Genomic DNA, 13313 nt, shown 5'->3' on the forward strand with positions numbered 1-13313 from the left:
ATGGAGCCTTTTATACATTGTCGTGTTTCTTTAGAAATAAACAATGGACAAATAAAGTCTTTAAATGCTTCAAATGTGAAGTTATTCACTGTCAAAGTGACGTCAAAATGAATGGCAGTCAATGGAATGCTAACGTCGGGTGATTGCTTCGTAGCATCAAAATGGCGCCATAGGAGGTTCGCGCTCTGAAGCGAAGCTTACCCCCTTGGTCGTAACTCTGTCTGACGCACCCACCGCTAGCTTAGTTTAGCCCAGATCCTGGAGGTAACCGGCTCTATCTAGCCTACTGCTCCCAATAAGTGACAAAATAACGCCAACATTTTCCTATTTACATGTTGTGATTTGTATAGTCACAGCGTGTACAAATAACAAGGTCACATGAGACGCAGCCATCTTCTAACCGAAATACATACTGGGAACTATATTCTCAGAAGGCGAAGCACTGCTACTTGGGCGGAGTGATTATTACTCCAACTCTGAACGAACTCCAGGCAAACTCTCTGCTCCTCACCAAGGGGATTCTCAGGTGCTGCGAGCAAATCACTCCACCCAAGTAGCAGAAGTAGCAGTGTTTTGCCTTCTGAGAATAGGGGGATACAGTGAATAAGCTAAAGTCCCAATAAGTCGGCGTGTTCCTTTAAAGTCCCCACGGACAAACTGCCGTCCCTAATCTGTACTCATTTACAGGAGAATTACGGCCAATTTTTATGTTAATCTTGATCGCTATAAACATGCGTGTACTTTCAATTGAAAAAACCCCCGACCCGAATCAGTGCAGGCAACACGGAGAAGCTGCAGCTAAGTGTATTAGCTTCAACTGAGCTAAAACAGCAGTTGTCGGGGCAAGTTTTAGAGTGCCTTTGTGCCTCTTAAAAGACATAAAATGCAATTAAAATGTCTGTGCAACATGAACAGGGCCCTTACGTGACAACAAGATGCGTCTTCAACTCAGACATTGTTTAAATTCACCTACCCTGGTCCCTGTCTCGATCCTGCCGGTAGCTAGCTTGCCCTGCTAGCTGATAGCCGTTAGTTGCTAGCTGTCGTCCGGTGAGTGTATTCAGGCTTCTGTGATAATCATCCCAATAACAATCCACGGAGCGGCGGTGGTCTGGCTATGTCCTCCAGAGAACAGGTCATGTCAAGTCTTGAAGTTTATTCCCCCCTAAAAAAACAGTCGCTCCATGGATTGTTATCGGGACGATTATCACAGAAGCCTGGCTGAATACGCTCACCGGACGGCAGCTAGCAGCTAACAGCTATCAGCTAGCAGGGCAAGCTAGCTACCGGCAGGATCGAGACAGGGACCAGGGTAGGTGAATTTAAACAATGTCTGAGTTGAAGACGCATCTTGTTGTCACGTAAGGGCTCTGTTCATGTTGCACAGACATTTTAATTGCATTTTATGTCTGTTAAGAGGCACAAAGGCACTCTAAAATTTGCCCCAACAAATGCCGTTTTAGCTCAGTGGAAGCTAATACACGCAGCTGCAGCTTCTCCGTGTTGCCTGCACTGATTCAGGTCGGGTTTTTTTCAATCGAAAGTACACACATGTTTATAGCGATCAAGATTAATGTAAAAATTGGCCGGAATTCTCCTTTAAGACAGATTCACCTACAGCGTGGACTGAACTTGGTTTAGTGTTGACTTTCAATAGAACATTTTACCTTGTGACTCATAAATTCACTTTTCTTGTTCTGATACAGTAGGTTACATAGGCGTAATTTACAGGGGGATGGGTTACAACCCCACGTAATAATCAAAACTGGGCATTTTCCAAAGTTTTAGTTCCTTTTTTTGACGTTTTTGTAGCTTTTCCAAAGTTTTTGTCTCTTTATCCGACTTTGTTTTTTGCAGATTTAAATTTTTTTTTTTAGCATTTTCAAAGGTTTTTATGGACAGTTATTTAAATGTTTTGTCAACTTTTTCAAGGGTTTTTTGTGGCAATTTTGTCGGCATTTTTTTTTTTTTTTTTCCAAAATGTTTTGTCGGTTTTTGTGACATTTGTCGCCTTTTGAGACAATTTTTTTTTGATGTATAAAATAAGTCATAAATAAAGCCACTTCTCTTGGATTGGATTTGCATATCTATCTTTGTTTTGCATGTATTTATTCAGCATCAATTTACCCTACAAATTCTGAAGGTTGAAAAGAGTGCTGACAGGAAGTGCAGGGCTGAACTCCTCAGAATAATATTACAACAACTATACTGTGGGACTGTGAGACAGTAAAGCATAATGGGCCAGACAATATCATTCTATCATTGGCTGAAAATAAGCCTGGTTGTTGGTCTAGTGATTGAATCATTCTGAATAGAAAATAAACCAAAAGCAGAATCAGTGATCAGAAAGTAGCTGGAGCCCTGTCTGAAGGAAGTTTTGTCTGTATACAGTGCGTGGGATTAGATTGTTTGCCCGTCTCACTTGAAGATGATTGAGGCTGTTTGTTTTCTTGGGCTGACGCTGTTTACTTTGGACGTTCTCCTCCGTGCCTACTGGTTTACACTGGTCCAGTCTGGAGACATTTTGCTCATATACAAAGGCCACATACAGCTCTGCAGAGGTAAATCCTCCTGGGGGGTTCCCCTCCACTCCTGTCTGGAAATATTATAGGTTCAAATCCCAACAGCAGCATAGGCTGCTGGGGGGGCTTTACAGTAGTAAGTGAGCTCCTCGGCTTTATTTGGGCCAGGTCTGACTGTCTGGAAGGTTTTCCACAGGTTTGTTTCAGATGATCGGTGAAGACCTCCAGCTGGAGTTTAGAACTGTCAGCTTAAACATGTTAAGGAAAAACTCAGGAGCAGCACAACTCATTTCACATACAGAAATGACATACGAAATTGAATTGAATTCACATACGTGAGGAAAGAAAGAATTTAGGCAGGCAGTTTAACCACGATGTGTTATCGTGTCGTGCCATCCCAACTCTCTGAAGTTCCTGTCTTCCTGAAGGAGTATTTAAACTCATGCTGGAGGCGTTAAGTTTAGCTGAACCTGCAAAGTTAACAAAGGTATTGCAGGCGCCGTAAACACAGATGCTAAAGCCTAGTTCAGCCTATCTCTCTCTCTGGGAAATATGCAAAAGTGTGGCAGGCCCAGCAACCTCCAAAAGGAGACAGTTTTGAAATAAAACATCCCCTTAGGCCTCCTGCACACTGGCTGCGTGGCGTGAGCGTGGCGTTTCTGTTGCGTGTCAATTGATAAAATAAACTCAAGCAGTAGTATATTTCATGTTAAACATAAATATACTGTATACTCATTTGATTACAGCAAAGACAACGTCGGCAGTATTGACGGCAAAATAGGCTACAGAATATTTTGTTCTGTATTGACAGGTGCAATATTTGAAAATATATTTTTTTTTAATTACATTTATATCTGCATTTATGTCAAAACTTAGAGACTTTCAAACATCAAAATGTCATTTATTAAATGTATTTGTGTCAAAATGACATATAAACATCTTTTTGTATTCTATTTTGACTGGAAACGCTTCCAACACGCTTGCATGTCGCGTGAAAAATAGGCGTCGGACCTATTTCTAGCATGCACGTGTTTTCTGTTGTCTGAGACTTGCATGTCACGCAGGCAGTGTGCAAGCTCTAACCTGTTAACATGGGAGCCGAAATAAAAACGGACACGCCACGCAGCTGACACGCTCACGCAACGCAGGCAGTGTGCAGTAGGCCTTATCATTGCAGCTGCCTAGATACCCTTCATCTATGGAGGCACAAAGTTGAAGTACTCCTCTGCCTGCAAAGGTTATGAGGTTATGTTGGACACTGACTGAAGGAGACTTGGGGTACCACCGTTTCAACTTACTTGGCAGTTCGTGGAGTTCGTAAGCTGGAAATTCAACAACAAACAACAAAATAAACAAAGATATATGGTGTGTTCTTGGTAAGAGAACAATCTACTTTAGCCATATGTTCATAAATTAAAAAGAGATGGATTATCAGAAAGTGACCCAAAGACAAACAGGATCCGAACTGACTCTCATAGCGCACACTTAGAATGCTAGGCTAAGCGCGTCCAGACTCCAGCTCTGTACTGATTTATCTAGATCTTCTCACATACAGTTCAAGTATTTCCCTAAATGTTGCACTATTTCTTCTTCTTCTCCCCCTTTTAGATTTTTCAGATGCAGTTACTTTGTGTTTACTTAAGGTGGAAATTAAGCACTACAACACAGTAAATGGTGGAGTTTATCCATTCTCCTGCTTGTAGAGCTACTGTACATACTAAAATATGTGGCGTTTTCTGACTAAAAACCTCATATCTCCAGAATCACAATTAAAGATTGGCGCCTTTTTCATTTATTACACATATATAACACACATTTCAGAAGATGCAGGCTTAGCATTGATTTCATGAACCCAAAGGATTGTTTTCATCTCACAGAACAGCATGTGGTCACATGACTACTGAAGTTATGACTTTCTCACCCAACAAAAATATGTTAGAAAATCATCTTTAAATAACTCCCAATCAGATTCTATTTGTAGCAGAGCTGTGACTCAGCAATGTTTCCTAACAATAACATGGGTGTTTCCATTGACAAGACAAGTGACAAGGTACCTTTGAAAAGTGACACCCAAGCTCTACTTTGGTGTGTGTGTTTGTGTGTGTGTGTGTGTGTGTGTGTGTGTGTGTGGTGTGGGGTTGTTCTTTCTGTCCATACAGGCCACAAAGAGCTCTTTTAGCAATACCAAATGTAAGTGATGAGGGACAACAGCCACAGTCCTATTTCTGTGCAAAACATACTTCCAAAGTTCAGCCAATGCAAATATCTTTATTTGGCTTCATTTGAGCTAGATAAATCAAGCAGGTATCTTCCACAGTTAGTCTTCTTAGTATACAATTCCCTCATTTTGTCACAATCTATTTACTGCAGAAACTGGGAAAACAACAACAACAGGGAATTTGGTACTAAAAAGACTAACTTTGCAAGATCCCAAATTTGATTAGTTGATGATAATTTTTCTCTCATTGAATAATGGAATAAAAAAATAAACTGTAATACGTAGAACGTTATTAGCTTCCTGACAATTTTTTGCGTTCGTTCAATCCCAGTCCCAGTCTAAAAACCTACTTCCTGTCTCTGTCCTGAATTCCTGCTCTGTTCCCAATACAATTTCTAATCTCAATCCCATCAATCCTAGTTCCAGTCCCACTCTCGCTCCAAATTTCAACCCAGTCTTATTTGCACTGCTCTTAATCCAAATTCTACTACTTTCAAGTCTAGACGTCAAAATGTCCTACTACATCCAGGACATGGTCAAACCATACACCCCAGCCCGTCCACTACGCTCTGCTACTGCCAATCAATTTGCGACAAATTTGAGGCCCGGCTATCGCTCTACAGAGTCACGGCTGTTTGCTGTTCTGGCTCTACAATGGTGGAACAAACTCCCATGGACATCTGGACAACAGAAACTCTACACATCTTCCATCTCAGACTGAAAACATGTCAGACTGCACCTTGGCCAATATAATTAAATAAATAAAAAAATCTTATCTCCTATTGTCTCTAAATGTAGCACTTGAAGTATCTAATAAAGTCGATGTACTTGCATGATTTGACTATTATTGCCACTGTTCATCACACCCCCAACTGGCACCGTCAGACACCGCCTACCAAGAGCCTGTGTCTGTCCCAGGTTTCTCCCTAAAAGGAAGTTTTCCTCACCACCCAAGGTTTCTCCCTAAAAGGGAGTTTTTCCTCGCCACTGTCACACTAAATGCTTGCTCTTGGGGGAATTACTGGAATTGTGGGGTCTTTGTAAATTATAGAGTGTGGTCTAGACCTACTGTATCTGTAAAGTGTCTTGAGATAACTCTTGTTATGATTTGATACTATAAATAAAATTGAATTGAATTGAATTGATTTTTGGTGTTGTACCCACATAGTTGAATGCATTTATTGTAAATTGGTTTTGTTAAAAGCATCATCTAAATAGATGTAATCTAATGTAAAAGAAATCTATTCCCACTCTACAGGCCGAGCCCCGGTCTTATCCCAGGTCAGTGCTCGAATTATCTTTTTGTCTTTAAGGCGGTCTCTCTATCTCATAAAAAAAAGTTGGCACACCCCGCACATAGCCTAACAAGGCTATACAATTAAATAGCCTGGGCGCGAGTGGCACTTTTGCTCAGTATATGTGCACGGTAGGCCTATGCTATAACTGTGACACACGCACACAACAGACAGAGAGATTTTTTTTACAGAAATGGATTCATTTTAATTAATTTCAACATATTATTGATTGTAATAGTCATACTCATTTGAACCAGACCACCGTCTCAGATATCCTCAGTGTCAAACACAATAATGCATGTAGCCTAGTCTTTAACTTCTACACAGGGAAATAACTGGCAGAAATGAATAAAGCCATTGCACAGCCAAACTATGTTCTAGTCTTATAATGTACACGTAGTGATAACAACACCTGGGTGTTCAGTCGTCTCGTGTGTTGAACCGTGGAAATAAATAGACGAACAATTTTGGAATTTGCACTGAGATGTTGTCGGGTAGCCTATTCACTGAATCCACCATCAGAGATTGCATTGTATTGCTGACAGGTGTTTCAAAATATCTGGGAACTTTTCCGGAGCTCTGAATGGCAGAGGATAGCTACAGATTTATTTATATTTAAGATGTATTGGTGGTATTTACCTCAAAAGCAAGGTGACTTCTTCGGACTTGCGAGTGCTGTCCAATCGATCGTATGCGGTTTGCTCACATAGCCTAGTGGTGTGGTGGTGAAGTGCAGTCATGCTGCGTTCATGAGCGTAGGGTAGGCTCAGGTCTACGTCCCGTAGTAGCCTATATTTTATATTTTAATTTAACGTCTTTAATGGTATGAGACCGCACAGGGATTTTATAATGAGCGCTGTTTAAGATTAAATTACAATGCCACATATGGCAGACACCTTCAGATATGAGAGACCCCCTCAGATCTTTGACTTTGTTGCTTTCATGGGAGCCAGTCCTCACTCTATGGGAGCTCGGCTCCCTCTGGCTCCCATGTAATTCGAGCACTGTCCCAGGTCAAATCGAACATCAAATTAAATCCCAATATCAACCCCAGTCCACCTCCCCTGTACCTGCTTCCAGTTCCAGCCCCATTCTCAATCCCAGTTTCAATTCCTCTACGCGTCGCTAGAACTTAGACCTAGTCCTCGGTGCTCGTTCCGTTCCCTGTCTCTAATCTCAGTCTCACTCCTCCCAAATTCACAAACCCTGCAGTGCTGACACAGCTGGACTCACACTGGACTCCTGTCTACCACCATGGGGACTACACTATCTTTGAAAAGGAAGTGGACTGTCTTTACGCTTCAGGGCTTTTCTTATTTCCTGTTTAGGCCAACCAATCAGAATAGGATTCACACGCGGGAACAGACCATCAGCTCAGCGGACTGTTGGGAAACATTTGAAGGGGTTAGCGAGGGCGTCAGACACAGTTTCCAGTAAGTAAACCCAAGATGACTGAAGCTACTGGGTCACGACTGCTAATGGTCTGACCCGCCGAGAGAAGAGGGATGCTTATACAACCCTTTTTGAAAAATGACTGATCTTTGAGCTGTCTACATTCTTACGTAGTTACTAAATTGGGTTGGTTTACATTACATAAACAAAACCAAATGCGTTGTTGTTGTTAAATAATAATAAAGCAAATTGCAGCATTCGCACAAAAGGCAGATAAGCAGTCTCAGTTATAGCGAATAAGAATAGCGTGGTTTAAAAAATAAACATCCAGTGCCTCCATGTCGATCATTTCTTTCAATAATAATACTTAATTGCAGAGTCTTGGAAACACACTATCATGAAAAATAGACAAATGGGCCAAAAACTACAAAAATAAAACTCAAGTTTTAGTTAATTCAGAATCTTTAAGTTAATCGACGTCAAACTTACAATTAATCATTAAGTAGCAAGCTTGTGAACCCCCCGCAAAAAACACCTGACAGCCAGAAAAATGCAAAACGACAGATAGACACAGGCCTATCGCAATTGGCACAGTTTACCTTACAACTCATTTAGTTTGGTTTCTTAAAAAAGAAAGAAAGTATACTATCATTGAATTTATTATTTACCTAATGATGTAAAGCAAGGGTCTTCAACATTTTTTAATCCAAGGACCCTTTAACTGATACCGAGACGGAGCAGGGACCCCCTACTACGTATAGCCTATTGTATAAAATGAAGTCGCGTATTAAACTGGGCCTACAATAACGTGTAGGGCGGCCTAAAGCCTTTTTACATACCTTTTTGGTGCATCATATAAAATAATAATTGTTGGAATGATTTAATAAATCATGTTGTACCTGCTTTACCTATAGGCCAGTATCAATAATGTATATCAATCACAAGTTTGGCCCAGCTGGACTGAATGACAACCTTCGAGTTTTGTGGAAAAACGTGGCCGGAAATGTAGATATATCCGCCGCTGTAGGACTTGAAGACCGACTAGAGGAAAACGCCAAAAGCCAGGTAGACAAGCTAGCTGGATGAACGTGCAAATCTGCCTATGGTATCTGCGTGTCTTTAGAGTCATAGGTTAGCTACATTACCCAAATTCCTGCTTGCTGTGAATAAATAAAGGTTTAAAATAAAATATAAGCTATATATACCCCACTAACACAGAACGTTTAGGGAACGTTGGGGAACGTTAGTTTCTGGTTCCCTAAAGGTTAGTTCGAACCAGACCAAAAACTAACGTTTAGGGAACGTTCCCTCATGGTTATAACCAGGGTTCAAAATTAGCACCATCTACCAGCCAAATGCTGGTAAAATACACAAATGGCTGGTATGTTTGCTTCACTCACCAGCCAAAAAAAAACAATGGTAATCTTATTGAGTGGCTGGTGAAATTTGAACCTTCACTAGCCAATTTGGCTGGCGGACAAAAAAGTTAATTTTGAACCCTGGTTATAACGTTCCCTAAACGTTAAGGGAACCAACCAACTGAAATATTCTCCTGTGGTTGCACTGTACCTCCACACAACGTTTCCGTTTGGTTGTTTTTGGTTGTTCTGAGTGCGGTTATTTTTTGGTTGTTCTAGGCTATGTCTATTAGCTAATGTTTCAACTGGTTTAAGTGGTTTAAATAACCATTTGAAGGAGGTACTTGTGAGAAATAAACATTATAGAGTAACGTTGTTTCCGTCCAGCTGGTGGCTCAGTGCATTTCAACAATGAAATCTCATTCAAACCTGTGCTGGTTAATGGTGTTTCCCAACATTTGAAAGAATAGGTCAGTGAAATGCATAGGCCTAGCTATATATGTATTATGTTTGCAATGTTCCCTTATAGCTAATAAATGTGCCACACCCAATATATGTTTATAAGTACACTTTTACAACACTAACAATGTTGGTTTCTTGACATTTATAAAATGGCTAGCTTTAAATCAAGCCATCTGATTGGTTCGTAGCTGTGACATAATAACCATATTTGCACAATAAGTATCACTGTGCCTCTGAGAAGAAAAAGTGAGAACTGAACGAACTGATAGCTGTTCTGCACACATACTGCCATGACACAGAGCTGGTTTAAAAAAAAAAAAGGATAAGTGTGCGCTATATTTAGAATATTTCACCGCTTTACCTTGCCATTAGACAGCCCTTTCCAACAGGGAACTGAAGCCGTTATCTATGCTATCTTAAGCCATTGGACCATTGGACAAAAATAATAATTTTACCTAGCAAAAAAAACGGGAGTTGCTTGTCTACCGCTGCCTTGATTGGTTGGTTAGTTTGTGTTATTGTGTGTCTTTCTTTAGCGTTAAACAAAAAACAAAATAGCCCGTGCTAGTGTTGGCTAATGTTACCTCTGTTTCACATCAGGCCTAACAACGCCCCCAGCTGTGTTATAATCACAACATACCACGGCCTGTCGTGAGATGTCGCTTTAACATTATTTTTTATGAGTCAATTATTCCCACTCTCATTTACACAGAGAGACGGTGGTGGTATATCATGTGGTGTTAAATATGTTTTCCAGGTCACAGGGTCAGGAGATAATGACACAACAATGTCACGAGAAAGCAAATCCCAAACATTAAGAAACAATGAATTCATTCATTCATTCATTCATTCTTTTCTTTCTATTCACATAGGGATAGTTCTCCCCCCCCCTTCTCTTTCACCAGAAACTTGAGGCACAATGAGAAACTCCGAGGGTCTTCTCTCCAATATTAAGCAGCCTGCTCTCTGAAAGAATCTTTGTTAAATATGGTTCTGAACATTTGGTCATCAGTCATTACTATTAAGAGGTTTTAGTTTGAATCGTCTCTTTATTATTTATATTTATATTTAAGTCATTTAATCACTCCAGAATGGTTTTGATTTAGATGGCTATGTAATAATCTAAATACTTGAAATGAGTATTTTTCTTTTTGGCTAGCATGTGTCTGTAAAATGCACATATCAGGACATCTCAAACATTTTTCAGTCAACAATTCAACCACAGCCCACAGTTTCAACTACAGGTTCAGAGGGGGAAAAAAAACCCTCATCATCTTTGTTTCTCTCACTTCAGTTCCATTTAAAGTGACTTTAGCTTAAAGGTCCCATGACATGGTGCTCTTTGGATGCTTTTATATAGACCTTAGTGGTCCCCTAATACTGTATCTGAAGTCTCTTTTATATAGGCCTTAGTGGTCCCCTAATACTGTATCTGAAGTCTCTTTTATATAGGCCTTAGTGGTCCCCTAATACTGTATCTGAAGTCTCTTTTATATAGACCTTAGTGGTCCCCTAATACTGTATCTGAAGTCTCTTTATATAGACCTTAGTGGTCCCCTAATACTGTATCTGAAGTCTCTTTTATATAGGCCTTAGTGGTCCCCTAATACTGTATCTGAAGTCTCTTTTATATAGGCCTTAGTGGTCTCCTAATACTGTATCTGAAGTCTCTTTTATATAGGCCTTAGTGGTCCCCTAATACTGTATCTGAAGTCTCTTTTATATAGGCCTTAGTGGTCCCCTAATACTGTATCTGAAGTCTCTTTTATATAGGCCTTAGTGGTCTCCTAATACTGTATCTGAAGTCTCTTTCCCGAAATTCAGCCTTGGTGCAGAATTACAGCCACTAGAGCCAGTCCCACAATGAGCTTTCCTTAGTATGTGCCATTTCTGTGTCTGTAGCTATTGAGGAGGAGAGAGGGGGGGGGGGGGCAAGGTGGAGGGTGGGGGTGTGGCCTTGACCAACTGCCACTTTGCTCGTTTGAAAGCCACAATGTCTCTCTCTCATGGGTGAGCCAAATTCTCTGGGCGGTCAAAGCAGAGAAAGGGGAGGTAACCTTCCTCCTTATGACCTCATAAGGAGCAAGATTCCAGCATATTAACGTTAAAAAACCTCATAAAGTGACATTTTCATGCCATGGGACCTTTGAAATAAGGAGAAAATATTTTCTCATTCAAAGTAAAAAAAAACAAAAAACACTGTTTTGTGTATTACAGTGTACACTTTATATTCCTGGGACAGACTGTACACAAGTGCATATATTGACTCCCCTCTCTCTCTCTCTCTCTCTCTCTCTCTCTCTCAGGTTTATTGTTAAAGAGGCAGTGAGGCGGTGGAGGAGACGATGACTGAGGTTCAACGCCAGACGTGAGTCAGACTTTAGAACATTATGACTTCATGAAGCTAAAGCAGAAACAGCTATTGTTTTATTTCCCTTTACTTCTTATCTGTTTGTTTTTTTTAAATAACGTGTCACACACAATAACCAGCACAGACCCATAAGCCTGCATAGGGGCAAACAGTATGTTTCCACACAAAGAAATGCACACATACGTACATGCATACTATATTATACACATACTAGACACACATGCACGTACGCACACGCACACGCACACGCACACGCACACGCACACGCACACTGGGTAATGGACAGTATTCCAAACAGATGGACCTTTTGCCCATGGTCCTGATACATCCTTCATTTTGTCTTGAGGGCACTTTTTTTTTATTTGGATATTCTTTGCACACTCTTATCAGTCATGCCAGCATGGCATGAATAGTCATGGTTAGTCACTGCTCAGCTCAGTGTGAGTATTCCCTCACTAAAAAGGTTCTTGCCCTCACAACGATTGAAGAAACACACGTGCATAGAGGACACGACACCAGCTCCTTTGAAATCTTTATGACTGTAGCTGCTTGGTGACACACCGCTCAATACTGGGAGGGAAAACTGTAAATCACTGAGGCAGTTGCACCTCGGACAGGGACACAGGTCTGTTTATAGCTGCAATCAGCGAAAATGTATCGAGGCTTTGGATTTTTCTGTTGAAGCGTCCACTCTTTAGAAATAACTGTGCCTTTTCTGCAGATACAGGACTGTTTGTTGTTTCTGTTGTCCTTTATTGGTTGGTAACTTGCATCCTTTAACTTAAAATATATTAATACATATATTCTATATTTTGGCAATATAGAAGAGGAAGAACTACTTTATTAATCCCCTTTTGGGGGAATTTTTTTTCCCGTTGTTATTGTAGGCCTGAAATATACACATATGAACACACAGGACTTATAGACATGTGGGGATGTAACGATTACCGGTGTAACGGTAAACCACGATAAAAATGTTGACAATAATAATTACCGTTTTCATTTAAAATATCATTATTATCACGGTGGATTACCACGGTGTGGGAACCTTGTGTTTAATCCTTCCCAGCTTCATCCGAGTCTCCTGAAGTTGTGTCTACAGTTTTACGTTTTAATTTTGATGATGAAGAAAACAAGTATATAATTAGTGGTGTTTCTTTGATTTGTTTACATATTGTTCTTTATGTCTTAACTTGAATATTTGGATTTATATCATTTAAACCTGCACTACTGGAAATGTTCCTGACAAATAATATGTTTACATGCTGAACCCTTGTTCTTTTGATGTTAAAAGTTGCACTTTCGATAAGGTTTTGCTTATATTTTTGTAATATAATAAACACTGTTACACTTTTTCAAACTATTTCAGTTTGCGTAGGCGTATCAGTGCTTTCTGAACATAGTGAACACACTTTTAAAAATACCGCGATAATACCAAAAACTGTGATTAATTTGGTCACTATAAACGTGAGGTTAAATTTTCATACCGTTACATCCCTATAGACATGTATTGCTGTCATTGTTGTTCTACTGTGCTGTCGCATTGTAAGCACTCTGATCAGTTATAGTGTCGGTACTTTGCTCAAGTGCACCTGGGCAGCGTCAAGGAGACGAACTGGCACCTCTCCGTCTACCAGTCCACACTAGGTACAGACTGGTCCGTGCTGGACTTCAATCGGCCAAGTCCTTCCAGAC

The 13313-nt window shown here is 40.4% G+C and overlaps 1 long non-coding RNA gene across 1 annotated transcript in view; it reads left to right on the forward strand.

Annotated features, from left to right (window-relative positions):
- The window catches only part of LOC116039747, a 28685-nt gene that overhangs the window by 4298 nt on the left and 11074 nt on the right, over nucleotides 1-13313 (forward strand). The window contains exon 2 of the long non-coding RNA XR_004102504.2: nucleotides 11554-11560. This is a non-coding gene — a long non-coding RNA (uncharacterized LOC116039747). The remainder of the gene's footprint in view (nucleotides 1-11553; nucleotides 11561-13313) is intronic.

The sequence above is a fragment of the Sander lucioperca genome, chromosome 5 (assembly GCF_008315115.2).
Source record: "Sander lucioperca isolate FBNREF2018 chromosome 5, SLUC_FBN_1.2, whole genome shotgun sequence".
Classification (NCBI taxonomy): domain Eukaryota; kingdom Metazoa; phylum Chordata; class Actinopteri; order Perciformes; family Percidae; genus Sander; species Sander lucioperca.